Here is a 9,736-nt window from a genome sequence, read left to right as displayed (position 1 = left end):
CTAATGAAAATGGTGCCAGTGTCTTGGGCTGATCAAGGTGTGGGGCCTGACGGGCATTCAGACCTTTAGCTGACAGAAAGCCTTTCTCCAGTTTAGGCCTGCTTGATGATAGCAGCTAATGACTGACACATCCAGGGACCCTTTCCTTGGAACTACACCTTGCTTCATGGCTCGGTCATACTGGGTCGCCCTCCCCCCAGTCACCTCTTCTCACCACACACAAGACTCACTAGAATGCGTCTTGTTTCCACCACATTTCTTAAAATATCACCACCGTTACCTTGCAAAAGGCATCAGAACGATTACAAGTCGTCTGCTTCAGCCGGAGATCCAGGTTTAATTAGGTGATCAGTGTTGGTGGGGTACAGAAACAAAAGCTGTTGCTCCTTGAAAAGGTTCAGGCCCCACAAAGACCCAGTCTCCTCACCGCGCTACAAATAATAATTGGGCATTTTTAGAAAAGAAAAAAAATAAAAAGACAAGCATGAAAAGAAGTTTCTGTGTTAGAAGCTTCCAGCTAAGGTTCATTTTCTCTTTTTGCCAGGTGATTTAAAAACAAAACCTACAGCATATACAAAGAAATAGCAAAAAAAAAAAAAAAAAAAAAAAAAAAAAGAAAGAAAGAAGGAAAGAAAAGAAATAGCTATAGCCTATGTTGACACCACCATGGCACAGAACGTAACTGGCCTTACAGGCATAATCTTCGCAGGTGATTAATCAAAATCTATTTGCCAGTCATCCTCAGTGTTATCAACCAGCTTGATTAGCATCACAATGAAAATCTTATACTTCCCTGGCACACATCAGCTAATAGATTTTTCTTTAGCACACAAAAACAAAAGGCTCAAGTTAAAATTTTAATGCAATGAATCTCTTACTCAAAAGGAAAAATATATATATATATTTTTAAAGCCGTCAGCTCTCAGCAGCCCCACAGCCAGCGCTTCAGTCTGGTCTGAACTCAGCCCCGTTCTCATCATTCACTGAACGGTACTTTTCATATAGTGGCAATACCTGTTATAGGGCAGGGAAATTATTCTTACAAATCTTTACCATGGAGTAGTTATCAATCCCTGATGGGTATTATAAACATTAAAGTAGTTGGAAGTCTTAAAGAAAGATGATTTATTTTTAAATATATGTGTACATATATATATATATATATATATATATATATATGATATACATACACATTTTGAAAACTCAGTGCCATTATTTTCATATCATTGATTCCTGATGGTCAGGCTCTGGCAACAAAGTCATCATCTTAACTGCTAAAATGTGTCTATATTAACATATAGGTTCACAGATTATTAAAGTAAACAGTACCAATTATTTGATACATGTTACATGGTGAATTTGTCTTATACTGCCTGGTATTGCAGCTCTGAATAATGGCTCTTCATATGCTATTGTTAAGCAATTTTTCTGGAAGTTTTATCCAACAAATGCACATAATTTTACATGAGAAATTGCCTTAAAGCACTTCTGAAACAGGCGTACAAGTTACCAAAAAGGCCAATGTAGTATTTTCCGAGTTTAAGTACACCTCAAAATTCCTTTCTCTGGCTCATAAAATGTTGAAAGGAAAGTAATTTTCAACGCTGGCATTTAAATGGTATCATTCCGTGTGGAAAGAGTTACTGAGACATTTGTTGGAAGTCAACAAAAATAATTTGGACATATTTTGAACTTATTCTATCTGACTCCTCGACATTTAATTTGGTGTGAAAAACAGCAACGGTAGAAAACAGATGTTAAAGAGGCCAAGTATACAACAGAGGTCAAAACAAGCATAAAACACGGCTTCCATTTCTGAGAGGAAAAAGCCCAGCATTCCTCCAGCAACAGGTTCTATGGCAAAGCTGCTTTTTTATTGTTCTGCTTGTGATATCTGTAGACTACACAATGCAATACTGTCTGCTATGGAGCAGTACCTCTCAGCACTAGTAATTTAAGACTTTCTTCTCTGTAATACACTGAACCATCATAACCTGTCTCTTCCCATTTAGTTTAACCTACAACCACCACATACTGATTTGGCTGTGTGTGGCTTTTTCTATTGCCATTTATTACTCTGCTCGACTCCTGAAATTCTGTTTGCAATTTAAGGCCACAAATTAGAAGCGTAAGTCATCTGTTTCCTATAATCCCCCTGTCAGGACTCGAATCGCATTTGGAGCTCAGCACTGAGCCTGGGCCTGGGCCCGCGCAGGCGTTCTGATTGGCTGGCGTCTCTAAAAGCAGCAGAATAAATAAAATGCCCCGGAAAAATAGAGCTTTAAAAGAAAAAAAGGGGGGGGGGAAAAAGATGAAAGGAAAGAAACTGGGTTTCAAATAATTTCTTCTCCCTTTCATAATTATTAAATCAATTGTTAAAATAGTCGGTTTTCTTTTTTTTTTTTCATTTCAATAATCAGCTGAACTGAATATACCTTCTTTAAGGACAAAACAGTAAGTATCTGTGGTGCCATGTGGGAACAGAGGTGTCCTGCTTTGAGCAGCTCAGTGTGTTCTCTGCAAGCGGAATATCTTTAAACCCTGCCATGTTCCCTACAAAACACGCTTTGCTGTGTTACATGTGTGCTAATTAGGTGGGTATTTTTAAATAGTGTCATAGATCTTTTGCTAAACTAAGTATCTGTGAAATCCTAATCTATTTGATGAACCAGACTTTCCATTTTAACATATTTTGGCAGGGTTCAGTCAGTACCCTGATTTATTAGAAAGATTTTTTTTAAGTTAAATATTAAATCAATGTAACTTTAAAATTTTTACTCTTTTAGTAATATAAGAAATTTCAAATTTTGGGAATATGACCCCTCCCCCGATTTTCTTACCTCATTTTAATAATTCTCCTTGGAGCCCTCTGGAGTCCTTAGTCTTTAAGCATTTTATGTTTTTTAATATTTTGCCCTTTTCTGGAACTCTTTAAATGTTCAACATATCACATTGCACACTGAAAACAACAAGACACAAAGTATAAATTGAAGGAAATGGAAAGTAGCCACATATAGAAGTACATCCCAAGTGCCACTGTGAGCTGCCATCAGGCTTTCACAAAATCGCTATTTAATTTCAGTAAAATCCAGCAGACTAGCTCACATTAATAAATATATTTGTGTTAAACCACACCTGGGCCAAAATGTTAGAATAAAAGAGGATCAATAGTCACTGAATTTGTATTTCAAAAGCACAGTCTGTATATCAAAAGAAAATGAAGTTCAATGGGCAAAATTATATGTGCATTACAAGCTAAATTTTAGCCAAAAAAAAAACCTAAAAATAGATACAATAATAATAATTTTTGGAGAAAAAAAGCATTTTAAGAACAACAAAAGAATCTAATATTAAATCATTCTAGAGGTAGGTAATAATTTGCAATTCCACTTCTGGTTCTGGAAATGTTTTACACTTCTGTAATTTAAATTCCTTTTCTATTTTTTACATCAATTTTTGCAGCCTGTGAGTCCACAGTTTGGCCCCCTGATCTCTTGTAATTTTAAAAGAAACAAAGGAGGAAAACTCGCCAAGATGTTAAGGTTTCAAAGACACACACACACATACACACACATACACAGCTACCGTGTGTGCCTACTCTCGCACTCTCATTATTTTTTAGATTTCTTTCAACTATACTTTGTGTGTTACAGATTTATTTAATAAACAAATGCATCTTCTGGGCCCATAATACACAAATGCATGCTACTGTTAATTCATTTACAGAATGTGCCATGATGGCCCCTGAGCAAAAGAGCAATCTTGTTATAATGAATGTGTACTATTCTTAATAAACCCACTGTAGCAACGACCTGCAGTGCACACAAAAGCACACCCAAACCATTTGGTTTGTTCCCAGAGCTCGGACACCAGCACCACTATTAAATAGCTGTGCGCTGGGAGAGCAATCCAGTATTGGCATGCAAATGAGCACCCGAAGAGGCCAGATGCTGCTCTTTAGAAAGGAAGAGTGCTTCTGCTCAAATTTGGGGGTTGGGGGTAGAGCCTGGGAATGTTACAAGCATGGGGCAGTCTTAGTGTGCACACTTGTATTTCTGATGGTGGAGATGAGTGAACACCGCAGGACCTCAAGTAAACATGTTAGCGTTGAGGTGTTCCATAGCTCCATGGCCCAGGGTGTAGTAATATGTTTTAAATGCCACAAGCAGCAGATACGATATGAAAGAGATTTATTGGATGGAGGTGGGGAGAGAGAGGGAAAAAGAGAAAGAGAGATGGGGGGGCAGAAGAGAAACCGAGGCAGAGAGGGTATGAGAGAGGCGAGAGAGGAGAGAGAGACAAGGCAGGGTGCCTATTATCCCAGGCCCCTGGCGACCAATGATGACATCACAGGTGACTAAGCAACCTAGGAGTGGCTAGTGCACGGACTTTTGAATTAACGCAGTGGAGTGGTTTTGCTTTTGTTTAATTTCTCATGGGTTTTCTCCTTATTCTACATTTCTAGTCCAGAGAGGTACCGCTTACTTTGAAAATCTGAGAGATTTTATCCGCTTTTTGAAATGCAAGATATCATTGTTCATAGAAAGTAAATTGTCTTTCAAATACATTATTAAATAATAAGAAAATAATGCCAAGTTGTTTTTTGTTTGTTTGTTTGTTTTTGTTTATTTCCAAAGTAGCACATGGCACATTATTCCCATCTTTTTGGAAACCTTTCTGGGATCCGGGATTTGTGATGGGCATGAGACCCACTATTGCTGCCTTTATCTCATCTTAACAATTGATGGCCTTGAGAATGTAGGAAGGAAAAGTAGGACTCAGGATACTGAAACTCGTTTTGCAACAATTTTAGCAGCCAGTGCCCCTACTAAACTCAAAACACAGTATTTTTTCTTGGTTCATTATTTTATTCTCTTCTTCTCCAGGTTCAGGGAACCCTTGGTGTATAGAATTTCTTCAAGATGGTTGAAGAAGATAAAGCTGGATGTCACAATTTTGTGTTCTAAGAAACAGACTACTGAAAAGCAAGCAAGAGTGCCCACATGTTAGAATTCAAAAGTAGGTATAATTAAAGTTCTGTAACACAGCAAGTTAAGTGTCTCTTTATAGTGATGGCACTTCAGGACAAAAACTTTTTTTTTTTTTTTTTTAAGACAGAGTATCATCTCATAGCTCTGCTGTTCTGTGACTACTCACTGTATGGACCAATGGCCTATGGCCTCAAACTCTATGGCCTCAAACTCATAGAGATTTGCCTGCTTCTGCCTCCCAAGTGCTGGGATTAAAGGTGTACACCACTCTGCCTGGATGGGACAGGAACTTTCTAAAGAAAGTTGTAAATTGTGTTATAATACAACTGAAAAGGCCATGAAATGGATCTGGTATGAAAGAGATTTATCATAGAAGGAAGGGAGAGAAAGGAGAGTCCCCCAGAGAGAGACAGAGAAATGGAAAAAGAGAATTAAGAGAGAGAGGATTGGTGGGCAGGTGCTTTTTATCTGCACCTGGCAGTGGCAGGTGATGATGTCAGAGGTTGCTAGGCAACATAGAAGTAGGCTCTTGGAATAACAAGTTGTATAATAACGGTCTTCTCCAGACATCTCATTTTCATAAATATTTCTTGAATAACTGTTTCTAGATGGAAACCAGGCTAAGAAAGAAAGTTGAACATTATTGATAAGAATATGTACACATAGCAAGTGGCTAAATGAACACAACAGACCTTTGGATGATAAATTATTAATCATTTAGTCACACAGAAAATACATTTTTATTCAGAAATACTGGCTTCAGTAGAAACAGCAGTGGATAAAAATATGTTTGATGGTATTACTTGTGTCCTTTTCACCATTCACTTCTTTTATTTTTTTAGATAAGAGTCTCCCTAGTTAGCTGAGGCTAGCCTGGCACTGCTGACTTCACTGCTTTTTCATAGATGATCACAGCATCATTGCTCAATTTCTAAGAGCCTTTTCCTATCAACTAATAAGTACATAAAATTCAAATATAGATTTACTCAGTAGTTGTTGAGCAATGTGCTAGTTTCATAGGTTGTTGTAATTCAGCACCACAGGTGAATTGTGGGAAATGCAGACAATTATTCTCTCAAGTTCAGGATAAGACTGTAGTAGCACACAGCAGGGGTTAGGACTCTAATCTAGCTACATTGGAAGGTGAGAGCCTAGAGCAGCGGACATGCAGCCCTACAACTTAACTTCTAACAAGCTCTTAGCTAGGAGCTCAGTACCGGACACTTAAAATTAGACATTTTATCATGGAAAAAAAAAAGAAAGAAAGAAAATAATGCAACCCATTGAGGAACTTGCTATTCAGGACATTGCTAATCCTGGACATGGTGATAGATGCCTACAATCCCACTATTTGAGTCGGGAGGATTGAAGGTTCCAGGCCAGCCTGCACTACATGACAGGCTGTTTTAAAGACAGTGATTACTACATTATAAAAACATCATCTTATGAAAATTAATAGGACAAATTACTCTCAGAACCCAGACCAGGAATCACCAAATTTCTTCTAACTAATTGAGATATTCTAAAAATGCTTTTCACATTATTAGAGGTAACTGATCTTCTTTCTTTTAGTTGACTGTTTGTAAGTTTAAATTAAATTTGAGGCTCCTAATAAATATATACATATATGTTAATCTCATTAATGTAGTTTATACAGTGAACTTCACCCAGCTTAATCTTGTTTTCCTTCATTTTATTTTCTTTTGATATTTCCATATTTTTACTTTGTCAATGTATTATTAAAAAATAGTATTGAAGGACCAACTTAAGATAAAAAATTATAAATGGATTATAAAATTAATTAGAATAAACCTAAATTAAATTGATTTTCCCCTGAAACTAAAATAATTTAAAATATGCTATGAAAAAGAATGTGTTTATAATACAGACATTCATTTTCAAGTAATAGGAATTGTCAGAGTGTAATGAGGACATCTAACTTTGGACATGTATAAAGTTAAGTTAAACTTAAGTGAATGCTTAAGGGAAAGCTCTGAAGCTATAGTTCTAAAAGCTTCCCAATACCCTGAAGTGTGTGACGACAAGAAAACAAAAGGATTAATATGAACAACTGCTCAAGATATCTGGATGCTGTCAAACAGCAGAGCAAAATAGATGTTGTTTATTCAATGTCCAGATTTAATACCAGCTGGAATAGAACACTGCAAGACAGCAAGAAAAGAAGCAACAACACAAGAAAACTACTGGGGTGGGAAGGGAAAACGCCTATTTTCAACTCTTTTTAGAAATAGCCAGGCCACGGTGTATCACCAATGAGGGATCAAGAATCCCAGCACAAGGTAGAAAGTCACTCTGAGAAGTCGTTTGTTTGTTTTTTTGTTTGTTGAGACAGAGTTTCTCTGTGTCCCTAGCTATTGTAGAGCTTGTCCTGTAGATCAGGCTAGCCTCCACCTCAGAGATCTGCCTGTCTCTGCTTCCTAAGTGTGTACTACTCCTACCCAGACCCAGACCTGCCTTTTCTTTTCCTTTTTCTTTTCTTTTCTTTTCTTTTCTTTTCTTTTCTTTTCTTTTCTTTTCTTTTCTTCTTGTGTTTTGTATTGTTTTGTTTTTTATCTTTTGGGTTTGTTGTTGTTGTTGTTGTTTAAAACATGGTTTCTCTGTATAGCCCTGGCTCTCCTGAAATTACCTGTGTAGACCAGGCTGGCCTTGAAACCAGAGATCCTCCTGCCTCTGCCTCCCAAGCGCTGTGATTAAAGGTGTGTGCCACCACCACTGGGCCACAAGTGCTTTTTCTTAAATCCAGCTTCAAATTCCTAAGATGATTGATCCCACACATGGTGTATTTTCAATTTTAAAAATGCTGTCACGTATTAAAATTAGGACTGGATCTATATAAACAGGTCTAAAACTTGCAGTTCCACATATAGAGTCAAATATGGATGAATTTCGACACATGCTGGTCTCCGTTGAACCAATTCTACACCAAGACAGATCTTCTGCAATCTTGCAAGCTTGCAAAGCCATAAAACACAGAACTTTGATAAGCAGAGCATATTTGGCATACTGATTCTGAAACTGAGCCACTGAAACTCGGCAAGAGAGAAGCATTTGTCCAGGGTTACCTACCAAGACCACAACACACCCGGAGCTGTAAAGTACCAGTCTTGAAATGGTATCATGCAGTTAACGATGTGAGATGCTTTCAGAGTCAGAAGGATAGTCACACAGACATTCTTCTCAAGATGTGTTTGGTGTCCTGTTGCCCTCACCAGATAACAGTTTTTGAAGCCAGTCACTGAAAGACGTTAAACAAACTTAGCACTCTCTGTGAGACAAATAGAATTATGGTCCCAGAGTTTCACATTTAAGGCTACATCCATGTGCCTTACCGTAACCGTATGATCAAAGCTTTCCTCCTACTCACAAGCTACTAAGCCAAAAAATTTCCACAGTGGCTAAGGATAGGACTCACACCATCGTTTCCCCCAAAAGCCTGTCTCTTATGCCGTTCTGCACTTTGACTCTCAGGCTTTCCAAAGGTACGTATGACTTCACTATGCCTTATTGCCTTTTGGGAAGGATGACGAACTATGACAAGAAAACTACACGGTTCCACAGTGTTGTTTCTGCCTGTGCAGTCACATGCACTCCAGCCCTAGCCACGTCACTCACGCTTTCTATAGCCAGTGTTCCTCAGGGGTAAACTGGAGGTTGTCAGTTTCAGCAGGGAAACACTGGGAAAGCACTGAAGTATACGCCAGCAACTTTCTGCAGACGTGGGAAAGAATTATCATTTCTATTGTTGTTGTTTATGACTAATACAGCTGCAGGACTTCAGGATTTAAAGTCTCCCTGTGGATTTGACTGTGGCCGCCAGAACCTGAGATTTAATTTTAAAAGAATTAAATTTCCAGTCTGCTTTCCAGGGGTGACTCTGAGAACACGTGCTGACAGACTGTTGTCTTCAGAGGCAATATCCAGACACCCTAAGACAATGCCACAGCCTGAGCAGGGGTGACCCTGCCCCATTCATCTCAATGGAGTGTTAAACTCGAAGCCTAATTAGGTCCACTTAAACGCCAGCATTATTATACTTTTCTCTACTTATCTTTGTACCAGAAACAATCAACTAATGGACTCATTTAATCTGGTTGCATGCAAGGGTCCCCTCCAGACACCCTGTCATTTTGATAACCTGCATTGCAGTCATAAAAGTACAAGTTTTAGACTTGTACTTTGGTTGTTTTTAATCATCCACACAATTACACTACTTTCTGTCGAAAACTTAGAGGCAAGACTGTGTACAGATATTTGTGAGGCCTTCAGACTGATCACCATCCCATAAGGAAAAAGTGATATCAACAGTGCTGCCAGGATAACACACATAAGGTTTGTTGAATGAAAGATCCAATCCTGTCCCTGGAAAATGTTCAGTTTACCTTTCTCAACACACGTCCAGAGTCCCTCATAAGCTTTCTGATTAATCATTGTTGCCTTAACTCTGTTTTAATTTTTAATTCCTGCACTAAGCCTTGAACAAAACAAAATTAGAAACATACAGATTTGCCCTTGACTATTTTATACCTAGTGGGATCCAAATCTGGGCCCTTAATGCAAATCCTTGACTACCTTATAAAACATCTCGTAAAAATGTATTTATTTACTCTGGGCTATAAGGGGATTAGTCTGTTTTCCTTGAGAGGTCTCTGTGCCTACATAGCATATGAGAAAAAATTTGGAAGTTTATCATGCAAGCTTGTAGGTAAAGATATTAGTAAGAATCT

At 38.1% G+C, this 9,736-nt stretch overlaps 1 long non-coding RNA gene across 1 annotated transcript; it reads right to left on the bottom strand.

The window, feature by feature from the left end:
• Positions 1–286: 286 nt before the first annotated feature.
• Positions 287–8,241, bottom strand: LOC132656031 (uncharacterized). Its single transcript, XR_009593988.1, has 4 exons — positions 8,079–8,241; positions 5,466–5,611; positions 2,841–2,959; positions 287–431 (listed from the first exon to the last, which is right to left on the bottom strand). It is a non-coding gene; the product is annotated as an uncharacterized LOC132656031 (long non-coding RNA).
• Between the last annotated feature and the right edge of the window lie 1,495 nt (positions 8,242–9,736).

The sequence above is a fragment of the Meriones unguiculatus genome, chromosome 8 (genome assembly GCF_030254825.1).
Source record: "Meriones unguiculatus strain TT.TT164.6M chromosome 8, Bangor_MerUng_6.1, whole genome shotgun sequence".
Classification (NCBI taxonomy): domain Eukaryota; kingdom Metazoa; phylum Chordata; class Mammalia; order Rodentia; family Muridae; genus Meriones; species Meriones unguiculatus.
The sequence above is the reverse complement of the archived record's forward strand: the minus strand, read 5'-3'. Positions and strand labels throughout refer to the sequence as shown.